The sequence below is a fragment of the Schistocerca gregaria genome, chromosome 1 (assembly GCF_023897955.1).
Source record: "Schistocerca gregaria isolate iqSchGreg1 chromosome 1, iqSchGreg1.2, whole genome shotgun sequence".
Taxonomy (NCBI): Eukaryota; Metazoa; Arthropoda; class Insecta; order Orthoptera; family Acrididae; genus Schistocerca; species Schistocerca gregaria.
Window position 1 is genome coordinate 1,029,347,653 of NC_064920.1, and position 15,955 is coordinate 1,029,363,607.

Here is a 15,955-nt window from a genome sequence, read left to right on the forward strand (position 1 = left end):
CTGAACGCCTTAGACACACTGTCGAGAGAGTGCAGCAAGGTGGAGGTTCCCTACTGTTTTGGGGTGGCATTATGTGGGGTCGACGTAAGCCACTGATGGTCACGAAAGGCGCCAAAACGGCTGTAAGATATACATGAATGCCATCCTCAGACTGATAGTGCAACCATATCGGCAGCACATTGGCGACGCATTCGTCTTCATGGACGAAAATTCGGGCCCCCATTGTGCACCTGTAATGAATGACTTTCTTCAGGATAAAGACATCGCTCGACCAGAGTGGCCAGCATGTTCTACACACATGAACCCTATCGAACATGCCGGGTATAGATTGAAAAGGACTGGACGACGTGATCTACCAACCACTCTAAAGGATCTACGCCGAATCGCCGTTGAGGAGTGGGACAATCTGGACCAACAGTGCCTTGATGAACGTGTGGTTAGTATGCCACGACGAATACCAGGCATGGATCAACGCAAGAGGACGTGTTACTGGTGTACAGTATGTACAGCAATCTGGACCACCACCTCTGATGGTCTCGCTGTGTGGTGGTACAACAAGCAATGTGTGCTTTTGATGAGCAATAAAATGGCGAAAATGATTTTTATGTTGATATCTATTCCAATTTTCAGTACAGGTTCCGAGGTTCCGGAACTTTCGGAATCGAGGTGATGCAAAACGTTTTGATGTGTGTATTATTTCAATATAACCCCGACACCACAATACATACTGTAGACATTATATCTCCCCGTATACCGTCGTGAGATGCACAGGATGATTTATTTTGTGTTTCATTTGAAAACTATATTCGTTCTTAACTAATGTCTTACGGAATCTGCGACTGCCTGCTAATTAACTGCGTCCTCGATTTTTACCGAATAAATCTTCGCAACGCATTTCGCTAAGTGACTTAAACATCCGCGGGAGTATAGCACTTGGACAGAGTTAGATAAGCCAAAACTGGGAATTAACGGTCGCATTACGGTGGTTGTGGAGGGGGAGCAGGGGGGGCTTTGTGCCCGCTTTTGAAAATGTTATCTTACAATCTAGTCACTTAATATTTCAAAATTTTGAAAAATGTATTATTTTTAATGACTTTTTCTACCAGATTCCATAAATGTTTTATATTTTTCAGTTGAACGTAATCCAACGAATTATTTTTTTTATTGTAGTCATAAAGTATCTATCTGTTGGTAGCACATATTATCTGAAAATGCGTTGATATTGCTAAGAGTCTGCTAAAACACGTGTATACGTTCTGGACCCTGTTTACACTTTAAAAGTATATTGTTAGTGTAAGTGAACAACACTTAAGGATTTTTTTTTTTGGGGGGGGGGGGGGGATGCAGAAAGTACCGCCGCCCTCTCTCTTCTAGTAACGCATGTTATGGAAAATGTGTTGCTACTGCTAGGGTTAAAGCTACGCAGTAACACGTAACTCGGAAGGAAATAAAAAAAAAAAAAAAAAAAAAATATTAGGAAGGAGGAGTTGAGTAAAAATCCCTGTTTCGTTGTTCAAAACAAATTTCCCTGATTTATTCAGCGCAATAAGACTACCGAAGTACATTTCCGGCTCGGTTCACTAACGAAGCCGTACTTTGTTCTTTACAATCACAAAAAGCGAGTATGACCCTTGTTGTTTTTGCCCTCTAAAACAAAAAGATTCACAAAAAGTCTACAAAGACAACTTGAGTTCCTTTATAGCAAGAACAAAATAACGTAAATATCGTTTAAAGAAAGTGTCTAGTTTGGGAATAATTCACTGGCCGGCCTGGCTATAGCAATCCCACAAATCCCCAGTAGATCCTTATTGTAGGGGAAGGTACGAGGGTGGTTTGAAAAGTTCTCGCAACGATTTGTGCACGTGATATTCATTGGATTATTGCCTGTAATCACGCGCCACGTCAGTGCTCTTGGAAGAGAGCTGTGGCGGTGACTTAGCTCTGTTATTGTTCCCGCGTAGTGATTTGTGAAGATAAAAAAAATCCAGACTGAGCAGAGATTTAAGTACTTCGTAAAGAAAGGTATGAAAGCAAAGGACATTCATGCCGATTTCCAGAATACACCGGAGGCTCAGCTCCTTCATATTCATCTGTTGCCAAGTGGACAAGTGAATTTGAATTTGGTCGGGAGAGCTTAGATGATGATCCGCGCAGTGGTCGACCAGGTTGTGTCGCTACTCCAGCAATCATTGCAAAAGTATACAAAATGGTCATGGAGGATCGCCGATTGAAGGTGCGTGAAATTGCTCACGCTTGCCTGATGTCATCTGAAAGGGTATATCACATTTTAAGTGAAGAATTAGAAATGAAAAAATTATCTGCAAGATGGGTGCCGCGACTCTTGACGTTGGATCAGCACACATGTGTCGTCACCATGGCAAAATTACACTAACTAAGGTCTGAATTTCTTGCCACACCCGCCTTATTCACCTGATATGGCCACGCCAGACTTCCATCTCTTCCCAAAACTTTTCTTTTGTTTTGGACGAAGATTCAATTCAAACGAAGAATTGGTAGCTGGAGTTGACAACTATTTTGCAGGCCTGGAGGAAACTCATTTTCGAGACGGGATCAAAGCACTGGAACATCGTTGGACCAAGTGCATTAATCTAGAAGGAGACTACATCGAAAAATAAAAAACGTTTCAGTGATGTAAGTACTTTTTTTTCTATTCCGTTCCGAGAACTTTTCAGACCACCCTCGTATATTCTACGAACACGAAGATATTCAGGAGGCTGTCATATCAAGAATAAATGTATCTACATCTACATGACTACTCTGCAATTCACATTTAAGTGCTTGGCAGAGGGTTCATCGAACCACAATCATACTATCTCTCTACTATTCCACTCCCGAACAGCGAGCGGGAAAAACGAACACCTAAACCTTTCTGTTCGAGCTCTGATTTCTCTTATTTTATTTTGATGATCATTCCTACCTATGTAGGTTGGGCTCAACAAAATATTTTCGCATTCGGAAGAGAAAGTTGGTGACTGAAATTTCGTAAAAAGGTCTCGCCGCGACGAAAAACGTCTATGCTGTAATGACTTCCATCCCAACTCGTGTATCATATCTGCCACACTCTCTCCCCTATAACGCGATAATACAAAACGAGCTGCCCTTCTTTGCACCCTCTCGATGTCCTCCGTCAATCCCACCTGGTAAGGATCCCACACCGCGCAGCAATATTCTAACAGAGGACGAACGAGTGTAGTGTAAGCTGTCTCTTTAGTGGACTTGTTGCATCTTCTAAGTGTCCTGCCAATGAAACGCAACCTTTGGCTCGCCTTCCCGACAATATTATCTATGTGGTCCTTCCAACTGAAGTTGTTTGTAATTTTAACACCCAGGTACTTAGTTGAATTGACAGCCTTGAGAATTGTACTATTTATCGAGTAATCGAATTCCAACGGATTTCGTTTGGAACTCATGTGGATCATCTCACACTTTTCGTTATTTAGCGTCAACTGCCACCTGACACACCATACAGCAATCTTTTCTAAATCGCTTTGCAGCTGATACTGGTCTTCGGATGACCTTACTAGACGGTAAATTACAGCATCATCTGCGAACAACCTAAGAGAACTGCTCAGATTGTCACCCAGGTCATTTATATAGATCAGGAACAGTAGAGGTCCCAGGACGCTTCCCTGGGGAACACCTGATATCACTTCAGTTTTACTCGATGATTTGCCGTCTATTACTACGAACTGCGACCTTCCTGACAGGAAATCACGAATCCAGTCGCACAATTGAGACGATACCCCATAGCTCCGCAGCTTGATTAGAAGTCGCTTGTGAGGAACGGTGTCAAAAGCTTTCCGGAAATCTAGAAATACGGAATCAACTTGAGATCCCCTGTCGATAGCGGCCATTACTTCGTGCGAATAAAGAGCTAGCTGCGTTGCACAAGAGCGATGTTTTCTGAAGCCATGCTGATTACGTGTCAATAGATCGTTCCCTTCGAGGTGATTCATAATGTTTGAATACAGTATATGCTCCAAAACCCTACTGCAAACCGACGTCAATGATATAGGTCTGTAGTTAAATGGATTACTCCTACTACCCTTTTTGAACACTGGTGCGACCTGCGCAATTTTCCAATCTGTAGGTACAGATCTATCGGTGAGCGAGCGGTTGTATATGAGTGCTAAGTAGGGAGCTATAGTATCAGCGTAATCTGAAAGGAACCTAATCGGTATACAATCTGGACCTGAAGACTTGCCGGTATCAAGCGATTTGAGTTGCTTCGCAACCCCTAAGGTATCTACTTCTAAGAAACTCATGCTAGCAGATGTTCGTGTTTCAAATTCTGGAATATTCCATTCGTCTTCCCTGGTGAAGGAATTTCGGAAAACTGCGTTCAATAACTCCGCTTTAGCGGCGCAGTCGTCGATAACAGTACCATCGGCACTGCGCAGCGAAGGTATTGACTGCGTCTTGCCGCTTGTGTACTTTACATACGACCAGAATTTCTTCGGATTTTCTACCAAATTTCGAGACAATGTTTCGTTGTGGAACCTATTAAAGGCATCTCGCATCGAAGTACGTGCCAAATTTCGCGCGTCTGTAAATTTTAGCCCATCTTCAGGATTTCGCGTTCTTCTGAACTTCGCATGCTTTTTCCGTTGCCTCTGCAACAGCGTTCGGACCTTTTTTGTGTACCACGGGGGATCCGTTCCATCTCTTACCAATTTATGAGGTATGAATATCTCAATTGCTGTTGCTACTATATCTTTGAATTTGAGCCACATCTCGTCTACATTCGCATAGTCAGTTCGGAAGGAATGGAAATTGTCTTTTAGGAAGGCTTCTAGTGGTACTTTATCCGCTTTTTTAAATAAAATTATTTTGCGTTTGTTTCTGATGGATTTGGAAGAAATGGTATTGAGCCTAGCTACAATGACCTTGTGATCACTAATCCCTGTATCAGTCATGATGCTCTCTATCAGCTCTGGATTGTTTGTGGCCAAGAGGTCAAGTGTGTTTTCGCAACCATTTACAATTCGCGTGGGTTCGTGGACTAACTGCTCGAAATAATTTTCGGAGAATGCATTTAGGACAATCTCGGAAGACGTTTTGTGCCTACCACCGGTTTTGAACAAGTATTTTTGCCAACATACCGAGGGTAGGTTGAAGTCCCCACCAACTATAACCGTATGAGTGGGGTATTTATTTGTTACGAGACTCAAACTTTCTCTGAACTGTTCCGCAACTGTATCATCGGAGTCTGGGGGTCGGTAGAAGGAGCCAATTATTAACTTAATTCGGCTGTTAAGTATAACCTCCACCCACACCAATTCGCACAGAGTATCTACTTCGACTTCACTACAAGATAAACCACTACTGACAGACACCAACACTCCACCACCAATTCTGCCTAATCTATCTTTCCTGAACACCGTCTGAGACTTCGTAAAAATTTCTGCAGAACTTATTTCAGGCTTTAGCCAGCTTTCTGTACCTATAACGATATCAGCTTCTGTGCTTTCTATTAGCGCTTGAAGCTCAGGGACTTTTCCAGCGCAACTACAACAATTTACAACTATAATTCCGACTGTTCCTTGATCCAAGCACGTCCTGTAATTGCCAAGCACCCTTTGACATTGCAGCCCATCCCGCACTTTCCCGAGGCCTTCTAACCTAAAAAACCGCCCAGTCCACGCCACACAGCCTCCGCTACCCGTGTAGCCGCCAGCTGAGTGTAGTGAACTCCTGACCTATTCAGCGGAACCCGAAACCCCACCACCCTATGGCGCAAGTCAAGGAATCTGCAGCCAATACGGTTGCAAAACCGTCTGAGCCTGTTGTCATGCTAAATAGACTAGATATACTAAATAGACCAGACAATACGTACTTTATCATCCTCCACTATCTTCAGGGAAATATTTTGGAAAAGACATAACACTGTTTTGACACTTTAACATCGCAATTTGGTCTCCGCGGTCTCCGCGGATTTTTGACTGAAATTGATAATAAATTGCAGGAAACATTTGCTTTGATACAAACATGGTAACGAGAAGAGAGAATTTGTTTTCGGGCTATTCGGACAGGTGGCCATAAAGCGCCTTTATACATATGAGGGTGATTTTCGAGAGTGTAGCAAATTTACCTTCATTAAATGACCTTTTCGTCTTGAGATTACACGCCTGAATTTTAAAAAATAATATGTATGCCATTACAGAAAGTTACACACAGTGGAGTTGAAAGACTGATTACTATGGAAAGAAATAGTGAAATAGAATGAACAGTGGGTACACTATCCATCTATTTCAGTATTATTGCATAGCATTCTACAGTGAGAGAGAGAGATTCGAAAACTGTTTTTACAAGTGAATTTGTAACTGCATTACATTTCCTAATAGACACGTCACAATTTTTCGACCACAGGGAAGTCATGTAAAACTGCCCAGAGCATTACAAACACTTGACTAATTCTCTGAATGGCTCAAAATAGCAAGGATAATGTCACTATGGAACATTTTGATGCACGGAACAACTGTGTGTAAAGTAAAAACAAAAGCAACTTTGAACGTAGTAAAACTAGGAAGATACAAGAAACCAAAATAAATTAGGAATAACACGAAAAAGGCTAAAAAATAAAATAAAGGTGGAATCTCAAGAGAAACATAAATTAAACATAAGGTCAACACTCGTAATTCAGAGAGCGCAAGCAGGAAGTAACTGCTTGTACAGGCAGATGAATAATGCGCAATGCTTAATAAAAAATAAAGCCTATAAATTTTAAACATGAGGCAGCAGAGGAGACCTGCTTCTCTCTCCTTGCGCGTGTAGTAATACGTTACTACCGAATATTGTTTCCTACGCGATGAGTCAGCAGGCTTTTCGTATGGAAACTGATGAAGTGAGCCCTCTCCTTTAGTAATAATTTTTGCTCTGTACGATTTACTCCGTCCACCGCAGGGTTAATTAAATTAAATGCCCTTTGAAAAAATAATCTAAGAAGCATAGCAAGATTGCAAATACAGACAATGACGACCATATGGTAAAGGGTCTATTCGTGGACGGTGAAATGTTGCTTGTTGAATAATAAACATAATATGCCTCAAATGTTTGATTAAGGCTAAAATACATTGAGAATAAATTTTCTCTGTGTAAATAAATCTGTAAAATAAGGAGAAAAGGAGACATGATTTAATGAAGGGGTTGTATTTTATTTTTCTATTCCGACAAAGAATGTTGTAGAGAAATGCTTATATATTGAAACTTAACGATCTGTAAAACAAGTTGAAGGCACTCGCCGCAATTTGTTTTTGGATTATATAAAAGCAGGAGCTGTGAGCTCTCTCGCTCTCTCTCTCTCTCTCTCTCTCTCTCTCTCTCTCTCTCTCTCTCTCTCTCTCTCTCTCGTTTGCCTTTGATGGCTGTTTCACAAAATGTGTCGCTCTCGTATCTGTAACATTTGGATAAATAATTACGCTAATTTAATTACAATAGACGTGTTCGAATTAAGAACCTACTTTTCTTTTCCATTACTGCCACATCTCAATTTATTATGTTGCATTTTAGAACTTTTTTCAGGTTGCAGCGAAGGACAGTTGCCGACGAATTGTTTGGTGGCCACAGCCGAACGTTACTAGTGTTCAATCGGCATTTACTTTATTAAACTTTCACTTCGGCCTCCATGAGATCTTTTACCGTTCTTTTCGATCAGTATCCGGGCAATGTAATTACGCAATTTTCGTAATTTTGAGAGCGGTCACTGGCCTCTTAAAACAGACTTCCGTCAACGTTCTCGTCGGTCAGATAGGAACCTGATCCTGGTTGGCGGAATATAATTTCATTATTAACAAGTAGAAATTTTCTGTTGCCCATTATATCATTTCAGGAGCTTTGACACCGGCAAAAGTGATAAATATAATAAAACTATATTTTTTTAAAATATCAGTAACATTATAACAGACTTTTTTATGAACGGTAATCCGTGTTCATATTTATTATTGACTGCCGCGGACCCCTTACCGCTAGAAACCACCGCATACGACACCATTGCACCAGTTTCAGAACGAGAACAAGCAAAGTTAGAAACCTGATCTTCAGATTCTGGCTAGAATTTTGCGGTTTACCTCAGGTCAGGGGAAACTGCAATGTTTCCTTCAACAGCACCATGATTAGCCCCTTCGGAATTATCCACAGCACTCAGCAGCCGACAAAGCCAATTATACAGCATACACCCCCTTCTTACAAAATTTCTGTCTGCCTGGTAACGTCTTTGCCTACCATGCAGCAGGCCCAGGTTCGATTCCCGGCCTTGTTGGAGATTTTCTTCGCCCGTAGACTGGATGTCATCATCATCATCATCATCATCATCATCATCATCATTTTTTTCATCATCTCATTATCACTGACGCGGATGTCGCCCAATGTGGCGTCGTCTGAAATAAGACTTGCACCCAGCGGAAGAACTTTCCCGGACGCAGCCTCCAGCGATCATTTCATTTTATTTTTTTACAAAATTTCTCAAGCAGTATCATCCAAGACAATTGATCACTAGTAAAATGTTGAATAGCCTGCAGAGAAATAAGAGTGTCTGATGTGACAAGAAACTTTCCCCCACGTAGAACTCTCATCCGCTCCAGTGCCGTCTTCAACGTTCAGAACTCTGCTTGGTACTCTGGCTTGCTGAGAGTGTTTTAATAATACGACGCGGGAAAATAGCAGAGCTCTCCGATGTTGTCCTCTGCTGAAACCCATCTGCAAATACCACTATTTGTTTTGCAATACTCCAATAAAATGCCATTAAAACTCCGTTTAGAAACCATAAAGAGTGCTCACCGTGTTGTACTCTGTCATAACCATGTTTAGTGTGGGCCTGTCAATCACCCTGGCAGGATCTTTGCTCCCTCTCTGTTTAGAAAGTAGAATATCTTTCACACCGATAAGTTGGATCAGGACATGATACTTCTTCTACAAATGCAGGAAAAAGGTGTGTAATTTTAGTACAAACCTGAATACATTGAGATCGACGGAAACGAGGTAGCTGATAGACCAGCGAAACCAATCCGCCAAGAAAACACTACGGTACACTATTCCGGCAAACGGGAAAATTACCTACTTCTAAACATCTCAAGTGTCTTGGCATGTCGCTGCTGCCACTCGAGTTACATTTGCATTAGAGTTCTCACGAGTCACCAAAAAGTCCATGATATCAAAACTAAACGACTTAGTTTAAGACACCATAGTTTTGTAAGTGTCGAACACGTGCTAAGAAAGAATTTCAGTCAATGATGCTACATGGAAGGACTTTTTAACTTTCCTGGTCCCTTACTCACGGCATGTGGCATGTAATACTGTGATAGCCCAGAGGGCGAAGGGTTCAACGGAACAGAAAAAGGGACGGACTGCGAATAGATTGCATAAATGAGGGAAATTAAGCTCTTCAAAGAGCTATTGTGACGTAGAGAAACAAAACACACTGGATAATGACGAGTCTCCTTAATGAGCGTATTCTGGTGTCTACAGAATTCCTTAAGAAAAATAAGCTATCTTTGCTTTATATTATAAATTTGTATTTAAACACACTGATTATTATTCTGTGTCAGTAAGACATATTTATAAAAATGTTACTCTTGCACTCATCGATGCAGCGTGAATGAAGATTACATGATAGCTTGTCGTTGTAATTATTCTGAGTCAAAGATAACCTATCGTTCGTCACAGCAGCAGGTAAACTTACTAACTCGCAGAAGTATCTATCACCCACCTAAGTCTTAGAGAACAGTTGGTCCTCCAGCAGAGTCACCGGTATGGCTGAAGCAATCGCATTACTGCGTGGCTACGAATGTATCGATAAATCTGGCGATTCGTTGTTTGTCTATCTACTTATGAAAAATTCTCAATAGAGCTATAATACTTGTTGGTTCTTTGTATTACCATCGAATGTTCCCTGTTTAAATAACAAGACCTGGTTCATATACGCAGAACGGAGCGTTGTTAAAGAAAGACAAGCTTGATGCTGAGATTTGCACATAAAAAACATTATTTTAAAACTGCTTCACTATTAGTCTGCAATACCAGACTTCAATAGACAAGTCCGTAAATTTATTTTTCAAGCCCATTCATCTTTAAATGTAGATTTAAAGAAAATTTACTGAATTTTGAATCCAATGTCAACACTGTGCCTTCTCGCTCGCCACGTGGCAGTAGTTCGTTCGCAGTCATAAACGACAATGCAATTACCAAATAGCACTCCCAGAGCTCCCTTTATAGTTGTATAAGCTTCATTACCTGTATCAGGCCTTGGAAAAGCAGGACTTGGAGAGATTTAACTTTGCCTCCTTCCTCTGGCGGAAAGGAAAGTGTTCTCCAAACGCACATGCTGTTGAGCCATTTCCCTGGGAGGTGTCCACGCTACTTCGTGACTCACAGACAACACGCAAGGCGCTGCGATGTGTTTGTCGAATGTTAAGGCAAGAACATCTTTCTTAACGGGCTCAGTGGTCTAGGGGTATGATTCCTGCTTTGGGTGCAGGAGGTCCCGGGTTCAAATCCCGGCTGAGCCCTCAATTTTATTTTCAAGAGGTGAAAAACAGAACACACTTCAAGGTCTGGAAGTGTTGTGAGTAGTAGTCTTATAATGAATGCAAACGTACGTTCCTGTGCAGAGCTGTAGGGAGAAATACTGGCCTGTAAATGTTTCTATTTAATATCTTTAATGAGGCAGGTTATGCTTTAGACTTGTTACTTTCATTGTGATGTTCGGCCTTTTGAATTTTTTTCCGGTGGGCTTCGGTTCAAGTTAAGATTTTCTGTGGTTTCCGCAAATCAACGCCGCTCACACAAAGCCAGCAAATAATGCCGTTCCTAATGAAGTTGACAGGCGAATATCTGAACAGAGATGCATAAGTAAATATGTTTGATTTAGCGAAACTGTCCCGAGATTGCTTTAGATATATAGCAACGATCCCCTCACACCAATAGGGTAATAGACGTTAACGGAGTGTTATAGCTTGTAAAAGAACATTAGAATAGTTTATTGTTTCTGTCAGAGTTTATATCTCTTCTACCATGCTATTATACAGCACACAAAAACACTTTTATCCATAAATGGCGACGAGTTTCGAACTGAAGTGGATCATCTCCGGAGCATACTCTGTAATTTAGAGTACAACAAACTAGAGGGAAATATGTAACATAATAAAAATTACGTTAAACATCAGTTATTCGATGTTATACCCAGCGATGACGTGCAGAGATGATGGCACTGAGCAAGAACTGTGGGCTTCACCCACTTATGTTGACTGCTGACTATGTGGCGGTGTCGTGGAATTAAATAACAAAAGCCTCGCCCCCTTGCCTATTCCCCAACGTCATCTTTAGCCAATAGGATACAATGTATGCGATACATGCCATACAGCATGCATAAAAACTTAATATTATGCTAAATATTATCGTAAGTTATATGTAAGTAACAAGTGATAAGTTATACAGTTAAAATATTGCATAATATAAGATTAAAAAGTATAACTGGCCAGCCCACGGCATCGGTTAACGTCTTACTAGGCTGCCCTCTGCAGGACTTTCTTGTATACTAAGGATGGGCTGCTACGCCGCTGCCATATTGCATTCGGCTCGGTCGCGCATGATCTTCATATATGCAGTGGTTGTAAGTCGTCCTTCAGCACCGACCGCCAACATTTTATGCAGTGCCGTGTACTGCGTGTGGTTACACGGGTTATTTTCAGTACATGACGCTGCATAAAATGTTGGCGGTCGGCGTTGAAGTACGAATTACAACCAATGCAAATATGAAGATCATACGCGGACGAGCCGAATGCGATATGGCAGCGGCGTAGCATCTTTCATCGCTGTCTATAAAGCACCCACTTCAACAAGTAACCAACGGCGTCGTAGAGCCCATCTTTACTATACAAGAAAGTCCCACAGAGGGCAGTCTAGTAACATGTTAACTGATAACATGGACTGGTCAATGATACCTTTTAACTTATGTAAAATTTTACAACTGTATAACTTAACAGTTATTACTTACACGTAACTTACGATAATATGTAGCATAGTATTAAAGTTTGTGTGCCTGCTGTACGACATGTATCGCATACGTTGATCTTATTGGCTAAAGATGACGTAGCATGACAGGCGAGGGGTGGGGCTTCTGCTATTTAATTCCATGTCACCGCCACACAGTCAGCAGTCAACATCAGTGGATGGTGTCCACAGTTCCTGCTCCGTGCCATAACCTCCACACGTCATCACTGGGTATAGCATCGTACAGTTGATGTTTAAATTCATATTTATTACTTTACATGTTTCCCTCTAGTCAGCGCTATTGCATTTAAATAAAAGCATACTAGGCAAAAATTTAGTAACCCTGAGGAGACTTTACGCTAATACCGTGTAACACCATTTCTAGCCTTGACAATGACCTTAATTTGGCGCGAATGAGAGTCCGCAGGTTTTTGCAGGTATGCCACAGCCAGCTGAAGTCACTCATGGATGATTGATGATACCAATCTACGAGGATGTTGACTGCTACGTTTCACCCGCTGTTTAAAATAGTCCTAGAAACTTTTCGAGGGTGAGTCAATTATTATCTTCAAATTAATTATAAAATTTTTTATTGTAATCAAATAGGAAACTCATAAGAACATCATTTTTTGACATAGTCTCCTTGCGTTTCAACGCACTTGGTTCATCGTTGTACAAGCTTCCTGATGCCCTCATAAAAGAAGGTTCTCGGTTGAGCTGCGAGCCAGGAGTGCACCGCTTCTTTCGCTGCTTCGTCCGAGGCAAATCGATGGCCCCTTAATGCCTCTTTGAGTGGACCAAACAAGTGATCGTCAGAAGGGGGCAAGATCTGGACTATGTGGAGGATGATGCAGAACTTCAAATTTGAGTTTCTGGAGCGTGTCAGCAGTGTGGGCAGCAATCCTCGGCGTTTGCTTCGAATTGCAGGCTTCAGCCTGACAGTAAGCATCTCTGTTTATTGTTGTGCCCCTTTCCGTGTAATATTCCAATACTGGACCTTCTGCGCCCCAAAAACCGTAAACGTCAGTTTTCCTGCAGACGATTGGGTCTTGAACTTTTTCTTGCACGGCGAATTTGGATGTTTCCATTCCATACTCTGCCGTTTACTCTCAGGCTCATAATGATGGATCCATGTTTCGTCACCAGTGATGATCCTGTCTAAGAAGTTGTCCCCTTAGTTACCATAACGATCCAAATGTTTTTTGCAGATGTCCAAGCGCGTTTGTCTATGCAACTGTGTGAGTTGTTTCGGGCCCCATCTTGCACAAACTATATGAAATCCAAGTCTGTTGTGGATGACTTCGTAGGCAGAACCGTGACTAATTTGCTGACGATGTGCCGCTTCGTCAATATTCATTTCCGTGGACGCTCAATGGTTTCTTCATTTGTTGCGGTAAACGGTCGTCCGGCTGTTTCATTGTGCGTAACACTTTTGCGACCATTTCGGAATTTTTCAATCCATTCGTAGACGCTCCGTTGTGGCAAAACACTCTTCCAGTACTGTACCGAAAGTCTTCGATGAATTTCGGCCCCTGATACGCCTTCTGACCACAAAAAACGGATCACTGAACGTTGCTCTTCTTTCGTGCAAATAGACAGCGGAGCAGCCATGATTAACAGCATGGCAGCGATAATGAAACTAATAAACTAGCAGCTTGAAAATTGCAAATATATAACAACAAAGAAACAAAGCATGCTCCATCAACGTAACATGACAGAACTACCATAATAAACAAAAATAGAACTAAATTTCGGATAATAATTGACTTACCCTCGTATGTGAGATTAAGATCGAGTGATTTAGCCAACCTGTCCAGGTGCAGTATGGTGCATTAGTGTTCGTCAAACTATGACGCCCGATAAAATTCATCGTTGATCCGCTCAGTTTTTTTTTTTTTTCCGGAGGGTAGTGAACCCTCTGACCGAACACGCTGAGCTACCATGCCGGCACCCCTAAACCGCTAAGCCCTAATGACAAAGGGAATCATGTGACTTTCACTCTCCTGTTGTGCGTCTGGTGTCTAGCCACAGCCCAGGCGCCATTGTGTAACCCGGAACTTCTCAAGACCGCAAATGTATTCGAAGCCATCGTGTTAGCAATACCTTAACAAGTGCGCGCACATTGCACAATCCAGCCCTGTGGAATCTTTTTTACACTCAGAGCATTGATTACTACAGTTGATTGTACGAGGAAAGTAGTAAAACACGCACTGCAAGGGCAAGACGCTCAGAAAAAAACTTTCCACTATTTTTCGGTGTCAGTGGACGCCTTGTACCACACTAATAAGGAAAGGGAAATGTCTAGGAAGTGGACGAGAAATTGTATATTAAAGTAAGAATTTCATAGATAATTGGTGTCGATACACAGAAGGAAACAACATACCGACGGACTAGGAGCTCTTTGCGAAAGAAAGAGAACCAGCTCCATACATATCCCACCACGCGTGAGATTCTCTATAGAGTTTCCTAAATACAAACTGCTGCTTGGCACTTCTCTTACGATATTACCTTTTTCGCCATTACCGTGTTGAGAGTAACTTCACTGACTCCACAACGTGTCATATGCAGCTGTGCTATCGTGACAAACTGGAAATATTACAGCACTGGAAAGTTTTTACTAATTATCCTCATACACCTATGAGCCAAAACATTATGACCGCATGTTAAGACTGGACTCTCATTCGGCAGGACGACAGTTCAAACCTGCGTCCGGCCATCCGCATTTGGGTTTTCTGTGACTTCCCCAAATGGTTTCAGACAAGTGCCTTTGAATGGGGACGGCCTATTTTCTTCTCCATCCTTCCCTAATCCGATGCGATGACGTCGCTGTTTGGTTCCCTCCCCCAAACCAACCAACCAACCAGGTTGGTTGCAACCTGTGTAATAGCTGTCGTTCCACTTTTACAAAACAGTACAACAGCGATTCTGCTTGGCATGGAGTCTACAAGTTCTTGACAGGATTCCAGAAGTATGTGGCAGCAGATGCCTACGCACAAGTCAAGCAATTCCCACAAATTACGCTATGGCGGTTTACAGGCACGCAGTTGGCACCCGATATTCATTCCAGTGGGTGGAGTTCAGGAAGATTTGCTGGCCAAGACATCAATGTGGGTTCACTATAATGCCCCTCAAGCCACTGTTGCACGACTCTGACCGTGCGGGAGATTTCAAGCATGAAGCGACGTAGTTTGTCCGCAATAATGTTCACGAAGTTCATTGCTGTCATGAAGCCATCTATTACCACCACAGATCCCATGGAAGCCCAACTCAACGTACCCCATAGCATAATTCTGCCTTCACCGGCGTGCGTCTGTGGCGCGGAGCATGTTTCGTGCAGTCATTCGCCTGGATGACGGCGCGTAAGGACCCAGCCATCGACGTTGTGTTACAAGAAATGCGATTCATTCGACATGCGACACATTTCTATTGATCCACGGTGAAAGCTCAATAATGCTGTACCCACTGCAATCATAACTGACGATGTTGTTAGGCCAACGCAGGAACACGTAGGGGTCGTGTGATGTGGACCTCCATTTTCAACAATGGCCTTTGAACGGTGTGCTCCGAAACACTTCTGCCTACACCAGTATTGTACTCTGCCTTCAGACGTGCCATATATCGCTGCCTATCATGGATTACACAGTGGGAGATCTTCCGACCTCTTCGTTTTATGATGAGACGTAGTCATACAATACCATACGGCCTTATTTCACCACACTTCAATCACTTCTCTTAGCTGCTCACAACAGTAATACGCCAACAACGACCAGCTTCGCCTTTTCAGAAATTTTGGTTTCCAGCCGCAGCGCCACAAATATATGACCCTTGTCAAAACGGCTTATATCAGTGGATTTCCGCATTTGCGGCCGGTATCTTCGCAATTATGACTGTCCATTTGTTTCTCTTCCGGTTATATTTTTTCCTTACTGCTTCACATGCCCACAACACT

General features: G+C 42.2%; 1 protein-coding gene and 1 non-coding gene across 2 annotated transcripts in view; one reads left to right on the forward strand and one right to left on the reverse strand.

Moving 5' to 3' along the window:
• The window catches only part of LOC126279034 (uncharacterized), a 587,657-nt gene that overhangs the window by 271,050 nt on the left and 300,652 nt on the right, over window positions 1–15,955 (reverse strand). The window lies entirely within an intron of this gene.
• On the forward strand, window positions 10,452–10,523 carry Trnap-ugg (transfer RNA proline (anticodon UGG)). Its single transcript has one exon. It is a non-coding gene; the product is annotated as a tRNA-Pro (tRNA).